General features: G+C 48.5%; 1 pseudogene; it reads right to left on the bottom strand.

Moving 5' to 3' along the window:
- Positions 1 to 2,306: 2,306 nt before the first annotated feature.
- LOC109783984 (peroxidase 2-like) lies at positions 2,307 to 3,757 on the bottom strand (annotated as a pseudogene).
- Positions 3,758 to 9,655: the final 5,898 nt, after the last annotated feature.

The raw sequence follows: 9,655 nt of genomic DNA, 5'->3' as shown, positions 1-9,655 counted from the left end.
GGAACACTTTGTGTGCTATCAAACGTCATAATGTAACTGGGTGATTATAAAGATGCTCTACAGGTGTATCCGATGGTGTTTGTTGAGTTGGCATAGATCGAGATTAGGATTTGTCACTCCGATTGTCGGAGAGGTATCTTTGGGCCCTCTCGGTAATGCACATCACTATAAGCCTTGCAAGCAATGTGACTAATGAGTTAGTTACGGGATGATGCATTACAGAACGAGTAAAGAGACTTGCCGGTAACAAGATTGAACTAGGTATTGAGATATCGACGATCGAATCTCGGGCAAGTAACATACCGATGACAAAGGGAACAACGTATGTTGTTGTGCGGTTTGACCGATAAAGATCTTCATAGAATATGTAGGAACCAATATGAGCATCCAGGTTATGCTATTGGTTATTGACCGGAGATGAGTCTCGGTCATGTCTACATAGTTCTCGAACCCGTAGGGTCCGCACGCTTAACGTTCTGCGACGATCTGTATTATGAGTTTATGTGTTTTGATGTACCGAAGGTTGTTCGGAGTCCCGGATGTGATCACGGACATGACGAGGAGTCTCGAAATGGTCGAGACATAAAGATCGATATATTGGATGGCTATGTTTGGACATCGGAATGGTTCCGGGTGAGTTTGGGCATATGCCGGAGTACTGGGAGGTTACCGGAACCCCCCGGGAGTATATGGGCCTTATTGGGCCTTAGTGGGAGAGAGGAGGAGGCAGCCTAGGAGGGGGCGCGCCCCCAAGCCCAATCCGAATTGGGTGAGGGGGCCGGCCCCCCTTTCCTTCCTCCCTCTCTCCTCCTTCCTTCCTCTCCTACTCCTACTTGTAAGGGGGGAATCCTACTCCCGGTGGGAGTAGGACTCCCCTAGGGCGCGCCATAGAGAGGGCCGGCCCTCTCCCTCCTCCACTCCTTTATATACGGGGGAAGGGGGCACCCCATAGACACACAAGTTGATCATTGTCTTAGCCGTGTGCGGTGCCCCCTTCACCATAATCCACCTCGATCATATCATCGTAGTGCTTAGGCGAAGCCCTGCACCAGTAACTTCATCATCACCATCATCACACCATCGTGCTGACGAAGGTCTCCCTCGACACTCAGCTGGATCGAGAGTTCGTGGAACGTCACCGAGCTGAACGTGTGTAGATCGTGGAGGTGCCGTACTTTCGGTACTAGGATCGGTCGGATCATGGAGACGTACAACTACATCAACCGCGTTGTCATAACGCTTCCGCTTATGGTCTACGAGGGTACGTGGACAACACTCTCCCGCTCGTTGCTATGCATCACATAGATCTTGCGTGATCGTAGGAATTTTTTTGAAATTACTGCGTTCCCCAACACACACACACACACACACACACACACACACACACACACATATATATATATATAGAGAGAGAGATATGTCACATGAGCAGCGAGGTCAAAACCGGTTGAGTTAAAGCATCTCCACTTGCCCCCCCGCAACAGCTCCTCCAAGCCCCTTTTTTATCGCCGGCTCGAAAAAATCGGCCCAGTCGCGCCCCAGGAGCCCAGTTTTCACCGGTTAGGGCCAAAATTGGCGCTGACGGACCCAGGTCGAACCCGGCGCGCTAGGGGCACCGGGTGAAACATTTTTGGCATGAAAGCCTGGTGGACCCTCATAGTCAGCGGCTGCGCGTCGCAGAGAATCTTTGTCGTCCTCATCGCCTTGTTTCCCGCAGGAATCAATGCAAAGGGTGCCGCCGGCCAGCCTTCCATTGATTCACGGGTGGCGTAGTGAAGGCACGCTGCCGCGCGTCCCGCCTCCTCTCCGCCACGCGTCGACACTATTGCCGGCCGCTTGCCGCCGACGCCCTCTCTCTCCTCGTCTCTCGAACCGCGACCATGGGCGAGCGCTACCCCGACGACGGAGGGGCGGCCAACGGCTTCGGCCGCCGCCACATGCACGAGGCAGAGGCCCGCCTCCTCTATGAAGCGGACTACCCCGCGCCACCGGACATGCGGGTGCCGGGCTCGTGGAGGCTCAGCGCCTACGCAGTCCCGTGCCACCGCCGCCGAATATTAGCTGAATTCGTGTCTTTTTCGTCCAATTTTAACCGAACTTCAATTAAAAAAACGGCGTCTGGGGGCGACCTGAGGCCGTGCTTGGGAACCCGACCGCCCGCACGGCCACAATAGTGCCGGCTAGCCCCCAGAAGGCGCTATTTTTGTTCCTGGGGCGGATGCTCTTAGTAGCGAAACAATGTCGCTTCTCCACATGGACGAAAATGACTGGTTTGGAGAATTCATGGAGCAGTTTGTGTGGTTTGATAGTCGAGGGACCAAAGTGGAAAGAGTTGAGGAAACAAAACTGGACTTTTGCCACTTTTGGAAGCATCCAAAATCTTTCTCTGATCAAAACAAGCTGCGTGCATCACTTTTATTATTTCAACAAGGAACATTTATTTGCAATTAGACATGCACAACCCCATATACACGAACAATTCTGTAGCTTGGTGAGAATTCAAATAAGGAATAACCAAAGAAAAGACGACAACGATGAATGCCAAAAAAAAAGGTGCGCAGTGAAAGAATCGCCAAATTTTACAACATGAACTCGCTTGCAGGTTGAAGCAAACAATTGAGATCGAGCCATGCATGCACGTACGTGCGCAGCTGCTGCACTACGTACGTACTCCACTTATTAATAGTGGTTGATTGCGCGGCAGTTCTTCCTGATCTGGCCCTGGTAGCCGGCCTTGACCTCGATGCCGGCCATCTTCACCATGGCCTTCTCGAACCTGCCCTCCCACCACCCCAGGATTTTGGCGTTCTCGACCACCATTCTCGCTGTCTCCGCCGACGTCATGAGCGCCGCGTCAGAGGTGAAGAGCACCGTGTGTGACAGCACGTTCTTGTAGTATTGCCTGTCCAACTTGTTGGGCGTCACCACATCCTGCATCACCGTCGGGTCGTTGCCGCCTGGGGTCGCGTCGGCCGGGCACTGCCCCCTCAGGAATGCGGCGAGGCCGCCGTTGATGTCGGAGGGGGTGTTGAGGCGGTCGGAGACGAAGGACGAGCAGTGGGAACGCCCGATCGTGTGCGCGCCGGAGAGGACGACCAGGTCCTCCGCGTTGAGCCCCTTGATGACGAAGCTAGCGACGAGGTCGCTGAGGTTTGACGTCGGCGGGACCAGGAACTTGAGCGGCTCGGAGGCGTTTGAGTAGGTGCCGTCACGGCGGCCGGACGACATCTCGAAGTGACGCATCACGGGCCGCGAAGGCAACGATGTCTGAACAGGAGACGATGCCTACATAAGTATATGTCTCACCTGGAGCGTACGTAAGTATTCTTCACATAAGATCTTACAAATATAGCATGGGCTGACACCTCGCTAAGTCTCAGTCGACTGAGATTTAGCAATCATATCATTACCGAAGACGTCCTTTGATTAGTTTTCGGTGCCACTGGGAGGAGTAAAGTGAGCGAATTCAACGACGATTGGTGGCAACTACCCGGTGCAGTAACGTTCCAACGAAGCCAAGATAATCGTTGTTAATTTTAAGCACATGCCAACAACATTTTTCGAGTGCCCACCTATATAAGTAGCTTCCCGTTGCTCGAGCTACAGCAACACACATTCTCCACCGATCGATCGACCACTTCTCTCTTCTTTTCCTATATCCAATCTTAGTCAAACAAGCTAGCTTCGAAGAAATAGAAATGGCGGTTGTTGCTGCAAAGCCACACATTTTGGTGGCCTGTGCCTCGCTGCTCCTCATCGTGGGGTGCCAGGCCAGCACTGGAGATCGGCTACTACCACGACAAGTGCCCCCAGGCGGAGGCCGTCGTCAAGGGCGTCATGGAGAAGGCCATCTCCCAGAACCCCGGCAATGGCGCCGCCATGATCCGCATGCTCTTCCATGACTGTTTCGTCGAGGTACTAACGAATTTGCAAACATATATATGTATGTACACTTCTTCTTCGATACAACCCCCTTAGACACATGGACGGATCTCCAGGAAGCATCATAGTACGCTTTAATTGTGTCCTCTCTTTGACCAGTTCATTTGTCACATCTGATCATTAGCTAGCAGTTTTTAGTTAGCTGAAACATTAAAGCTAAACTGGTGTGCATGTCGCTCGTAATTTATATGAGGGCTATGGCAATGCGCGCGTGCGAACCGGACGACAGTTAGCGTGTGGAATGCAAATTCTTTTTCACTTTCCCGGGAGAAGTAAGAAGAATAAAAGAGTTGCAACACGCCATGACAAATTTTAAGAATGAAAATGAATTTTGAGTCGGATCATGAGATTGTCGATGTGATACTTCATTTTTTTCTTCTGTATTCATTATCGCAGACTACGACTAGAACAAACCAATGAATGAGCTACTAATGGTGTCAATAATGTTGATGCCACTTGTAGTATAGCTAGCGAAGATCAAAATGTCAGTATTACTTTTTATATTAAATGTAACTTGAACGATTTCTAGAGATTGTCATTTAGTAAACTCCATAGCAGCTTGCCATCTAGGTAATAATGTGTTGTTTAAATTTGCATGTGGTTGGTCGCGAGATGATGGTTTCCCTGACGTGGTGTCAAAAGAGTGGTGAGATGAGCAACAACGATCCATCTCTATGCAGATTTACACCTGAGGTCGTCTTGGAGGCGCAATCGGCTAAACAGTACTCTGAATGCCAAATCTCAGCACTCTGAGCACATGTTCGGCCACCGGCATGAGATCAGATGTCGATGACCCAAACATCAAAGTAGTTATTTTTTATCACATGGACATTTTTCACATTGGACACATTTTCAATTGAGGCCAGCTTAATTACGTTTTCTGTCGTGCCATAAACTAGTGTCAACACACTCTGGCACAATTACTATCTCACATAGGATTGATAAAGTCCGTATGAGGGCGAGTAATCCCCTTGTGTTCACTATTTCCGCATGTTCCACCAAAAAAACATGCGCCCCACCCCCAGTTGCAACAAGAGTGAGGTTGTTTAGTTTCACTTACACAGATTTGTTCATTAGAATCTGCATGGCCAATCCTATTTAGCCCAACTATTTTTCTAAATTCTAACACTTACATGGATTAAGAAATTTTAATGTGTGTCTGAAATTTGTTTTGAGGGAAATATGTGCCTCAGTTGTGATGTATTGCTTTGTTGTGTTGTCTGCTACTCTCACAAAAAAACTTCTGTAGTTCAGTTGGAGGGCACAGTCCAGCCAACTTAGCTACCACCAAGGACAAACCAAGACAGAATATTCTACCTTCCTTTCCCCATTGAAAACCTTTTGTTTTGTTCTGAGTGCACATTCCAAATTTGGGTAAGTGGTTGACAAAATCAAAACAAGGCGTGTTTGACAAAATTAAAACAAGGCATGTTAACATATATATTTTCATCCTATCATTATTATTTCAGAGAAGGCCATTTGCATTGTAATAAGTCGTTTTTTAATCTGCAGCGGATTCTAGCTTATGACTTTTGATCGTTGTGGACACTAGTTTGACCATTTGCGTGTCCTCTCTAGTTCTAGGTAATAAGAGTACAATTGGACATGTCAAACAATGATTATCTTGGCATCGTTGGAACGTTACTGCACCGGGTTGTTATTGTACTCCTGCAGCCCAGTGGCACCGAAAACTAATCAAAGGGCATCTTCGGTAATGATATGATACGCATGTAGGATATTTTGTACTCCCTCCGTTTCATAATGTAAAACATTTTTTTGACACTACACTAAAGTAAAAAAAAGTCTTATATTATGGAACGGATGGAGTAATAACAAACAGCTAGCAGTTCACTAACCCTGATGGTTATATGCGGTTGACTCGAGTGATGTATGAAGTGTGAACCGGTAATATACATAAGCTGGACCCAGCTATTTCGTAATACTAAAAAAAGAACCGGTAATATACATAAGCTGGACCCAGCTATTTCGTAATACTAAAAAAAAAGCTGATTGACGTAGCCGTGCATGCGGATGGGTCCATGTCATCTGACAGCGTCCGTGAAACCGAAAAATAAACTAATCATGGTTACATTTGCAATCATCCTAATCTTTACTACTATTAAACAATCAAACAAGAACTTTCTTACGTGCACCCCACAAATGTACCCGGATTCATTACCACCGCACGATTAGACCCAGTAAACTTAATCTAACTGTTAGCCTTAACCTAATCTGTTTCGTGAAGTGCACTTTGCAATTTACAACGACTGACCGTACTCCACCATGGAGGAATGTGAAACTCCACGCCCGCAGCCCCTACAATCACACAAGGCACGTAGAAATGGGAAACTGATCGCAAACGGATCCCTTCACCCTCAATCACGACGATTCCCTGTCACCGCGTCAGACGCCGCCTTCCAAGACAACGAGGGCTCCCTCGCCGCACGATAGCACCGTCTCCTTCCTGGACAGCGAACTCACCGCCGCGGGAGGTGCTCCAGGTGATGAGGTCTGGAGAGGCGACCAGAATGAGGAATGAAGAGGGATGGTGGAAAGAGGGATGGCCACGGCAATCTAATCATCTCTCTGTCCGGTCTGTATAATAAGCCTTCCATCATGGATGGATCACTAACCCGCGCCGCGCGGTTCATCGGATCAGCAGAGAGGTTGAGGAGCCATGGGGAACTTCCGGCGATCCCACGCGAACAAAACCAAGGAGAAAAGCAAGAATAAATCACCGGAGAAGATGAGAGCAGAGGAGGAGATGGCGGGCGATCCCGGCGGAGTCGGCATCGTCGTCGACGCAACCGAAGAAGAGGAACCGGAAGAAGTTGGGAAGAAGATGGTGGTGCTGCAATGGCTGGACTTGGACGGCGCGGACCTGGCGGTGGTGCCCGAGGCGGAGGCGAGCCAGTGCGGCGTCCAATTAGAGCACATGATCGTCAGGTACGAGTACGACACCTATGCCTGAAGGAAATATGCCCTAGAGGCAATAATAAAGTTATTATTTATTTCCTTATATCATGATAAATGTTTATTATTCATGCTAGAATTGTATTAACCGGAAACATAATACATGTGTGAATACATAGACAAACAGAGTGTCACTACTATGCCTCTACTTAACTAGCTCGTTGATCAAAGATGGTTATGTTTCCTAGCCATAGACATGAGTTGTCATTTGATTAACGGGATCACATCATTAGGAGAATGATGTGATTGACTTGACCCATTCCGTTAGCTTAGTACTCGATCATTTAGTATGTTGCTATTGCTTTCTTCATGACTTATACATGTTCCTATGACTATGAGATTATGCAACTCCCGTTTACCGGAGGAACACTTTGTGTGCTACAAAACGTCACAACGTAACTGGGTGATTATAAAGGTGCTCTACAGGTGTCTCCGAAGGTACTTGTTGGGTTGGCGTATTTTGAGATTAGGATTTGTCACTCCGATTGTCGGAGAGGTATCTCTGGGCCCTCTCGGTAATGCACATCACTTAAGCCTTGCAAGCATTGCAACTAATGAGTTTGTTGTGGGATGATGTAGAGACTTGCTGGTAACGAGATTGAACTAGGTATTAAGATACCGACGATCGAATCTCGGGCAAGTAACATACCGATGACAAAGGGAACACCGTATGTTGTTATGCGGTCTGACCGATAAAGATCTTCGTAGAATATGTGGGAGCCAATATGAGCATCCAGGTTCCGCTATTGGTTATTGACCGGAGACGTGTCTCGGTCATGTCTACATAGTTCTCGAACCCGCAGGGTCCGCACGCTTAAAGTTTCGATGACAGTTATATTATGAGTTTATATGTTTTGATGTACCGAAGGTTGTTCGGAGTCCCGGATGTGATCACGGACATGACGAGGAGTCTCTAAATGGTCGAGACATGAAGATTGATATATTGGAAGCCTATGTTTGGATATCGGAAGTGTTCCGGGTGAAATCGGAATTTTACCGGAGTACCGGGAGGTTACCGGAACCCCCCGGGGGCTTAATGGGCCATAGTGGGCCTTAGTGGAAGAGAGGAGAGGCGGCCAGGGCAGGGCCGCGCCCCCCTCCCCCCTAGTCCGAATAGGACAACGAGAGGGGGGCGGTGCCACCCTTTCCTTCCTCTCTCCCTCCTCTTTCCCCCTCCACTCCTAGTCCAACAAGGAAAAGGGAGGGAGTCCTACTCCCGGTGGGAGTAGGACTCCTCCTGGCGCGCCCCTCCTGGTCGGCCGCACCTCTCCCCCTTGCTCCTTTATATACGGGGGTAGGGGGGCACCCTAGAGACACAACAATTGATCGTTTGATCTTTTAGCCGTGTGCGGTGCCCCCCTCCACCATAGTCCACCTCGATAATACTGTAGCGGTGCTTAGGCGAAGCCCTGCGTCGGTAGAACATCATCATCGTCACCACGCCGTCGTGCTGACGAAACTCTCCCTCAACACTCGGCTGGATCAGAGTTCGAGGGACGTCATCGGGCTGAACGTGTGCTGAACTCGGAGGTGCCGTGCGTTCGGTACTTGATCAGTCGGATCGTGAAGACGTACGACTACATCAATCGCGTTGTCTTAACGCTTCCGCTTTCGGTCTACGAGGGTACGTGGACAACACTCTCCCCTCTCGTTGCTATGCATCACCATGATCTTGCGTGTGCGTAGGATTTTTTTGAAATTACTACGTTCCCCAACAGTGGTATCAGAGCCAGGTTTTATGCGTTGATGTTATATGCACGAGTAAAACAGAAGTGAGTTGTGGGCGATATAAGTCATACTGCTTACCAGCATGTCATACTTTGGTTCGGCGGTATTGTTGAATGAAGCGGCCCGGACCGACATTACGCGTACGCTTACGCGAGACTGGTTCTTCCGACGTGCTTTGCACAGAGGTGGCTGGCGGGTGTCAGTTTCTCCAACTTTAGTTGAACCGAGTGTGGCTACGCTCGGTCCTTGCGAAGGTTAAAACAGCACCAACTTGACAAACTATCGTTGTGGTTTTGATGCGTAGGTGAGAACGGTTCTTGCTAAGCCCGTAGCAGCCACTTAAAACTTGCAACAACAAAGTAGAGGACGTCTAATTTGTTTTTGCAGGGCATGTTGTGATGTGATATGGTCAAGACATGATGCTAAATTTTATTGTATGAGATGATCATGTTTTGTAACCGAGTTATCGGCAACTGGCAGGAGCCATATGGTTGTCGCTTTATTGTATGCAATGCAATCGCCCTGTAATGCTTTACTTTATCACTAAGCGGTAGCGATAGTCGTAGAAGCATAAGATTGGCGAAACGACAACGATGCTACGATGGAGATCAAGGTGTCGCGCCGGTGACGATGGTGATCATGACGATGCTTCGGAGATGGAGATCACAAGCACAAGATGATGATGGCCATATCATATCACTTATATTGATTGCATGTGATGTTTATCTTTTATGCATCTTATCTTGCTTTGATTGACGGTAGCATTATAAGATGATCCCTCACTAAATTATCAAAGTATAAGTGTTCTCCCTGAGTATGCACCGTTGCGAAAGTTCTTCGTGCTGAGACACCACGTGATGATCGGGTGTAATAGGCTCTACGTTCAAATACAACGGGTGCAAAACAGTTGCACACGCGGAATACTCAGGTTAAGCTTGACGAGCCTAGCATATAACAGATATGGCCTCGGAACACGGAGACCGAAAGGTCGAGCGTGAATCATATAGTGGAT

This window comes from Aegilops tauschii, chromosome 1 (genome assembly GCF_002575655.3).
Source record: "Aegilops tauschii subsp. strangulata cultivar AL8/78 chromosome 1, Aet v6.0, whole genome shotgun sequence".
Taxonomy (NCBI): Eukaryota; Viridiplantae; Streptophyta; class Magnoliopsida; order Poales; family Poaceae; genus Aegilops; species Aegilops tauschii.
Note: the sequence above shows the minus strand (reverse complement) of the source record. Positions and strands in the feature narration are given on the sequence as shown.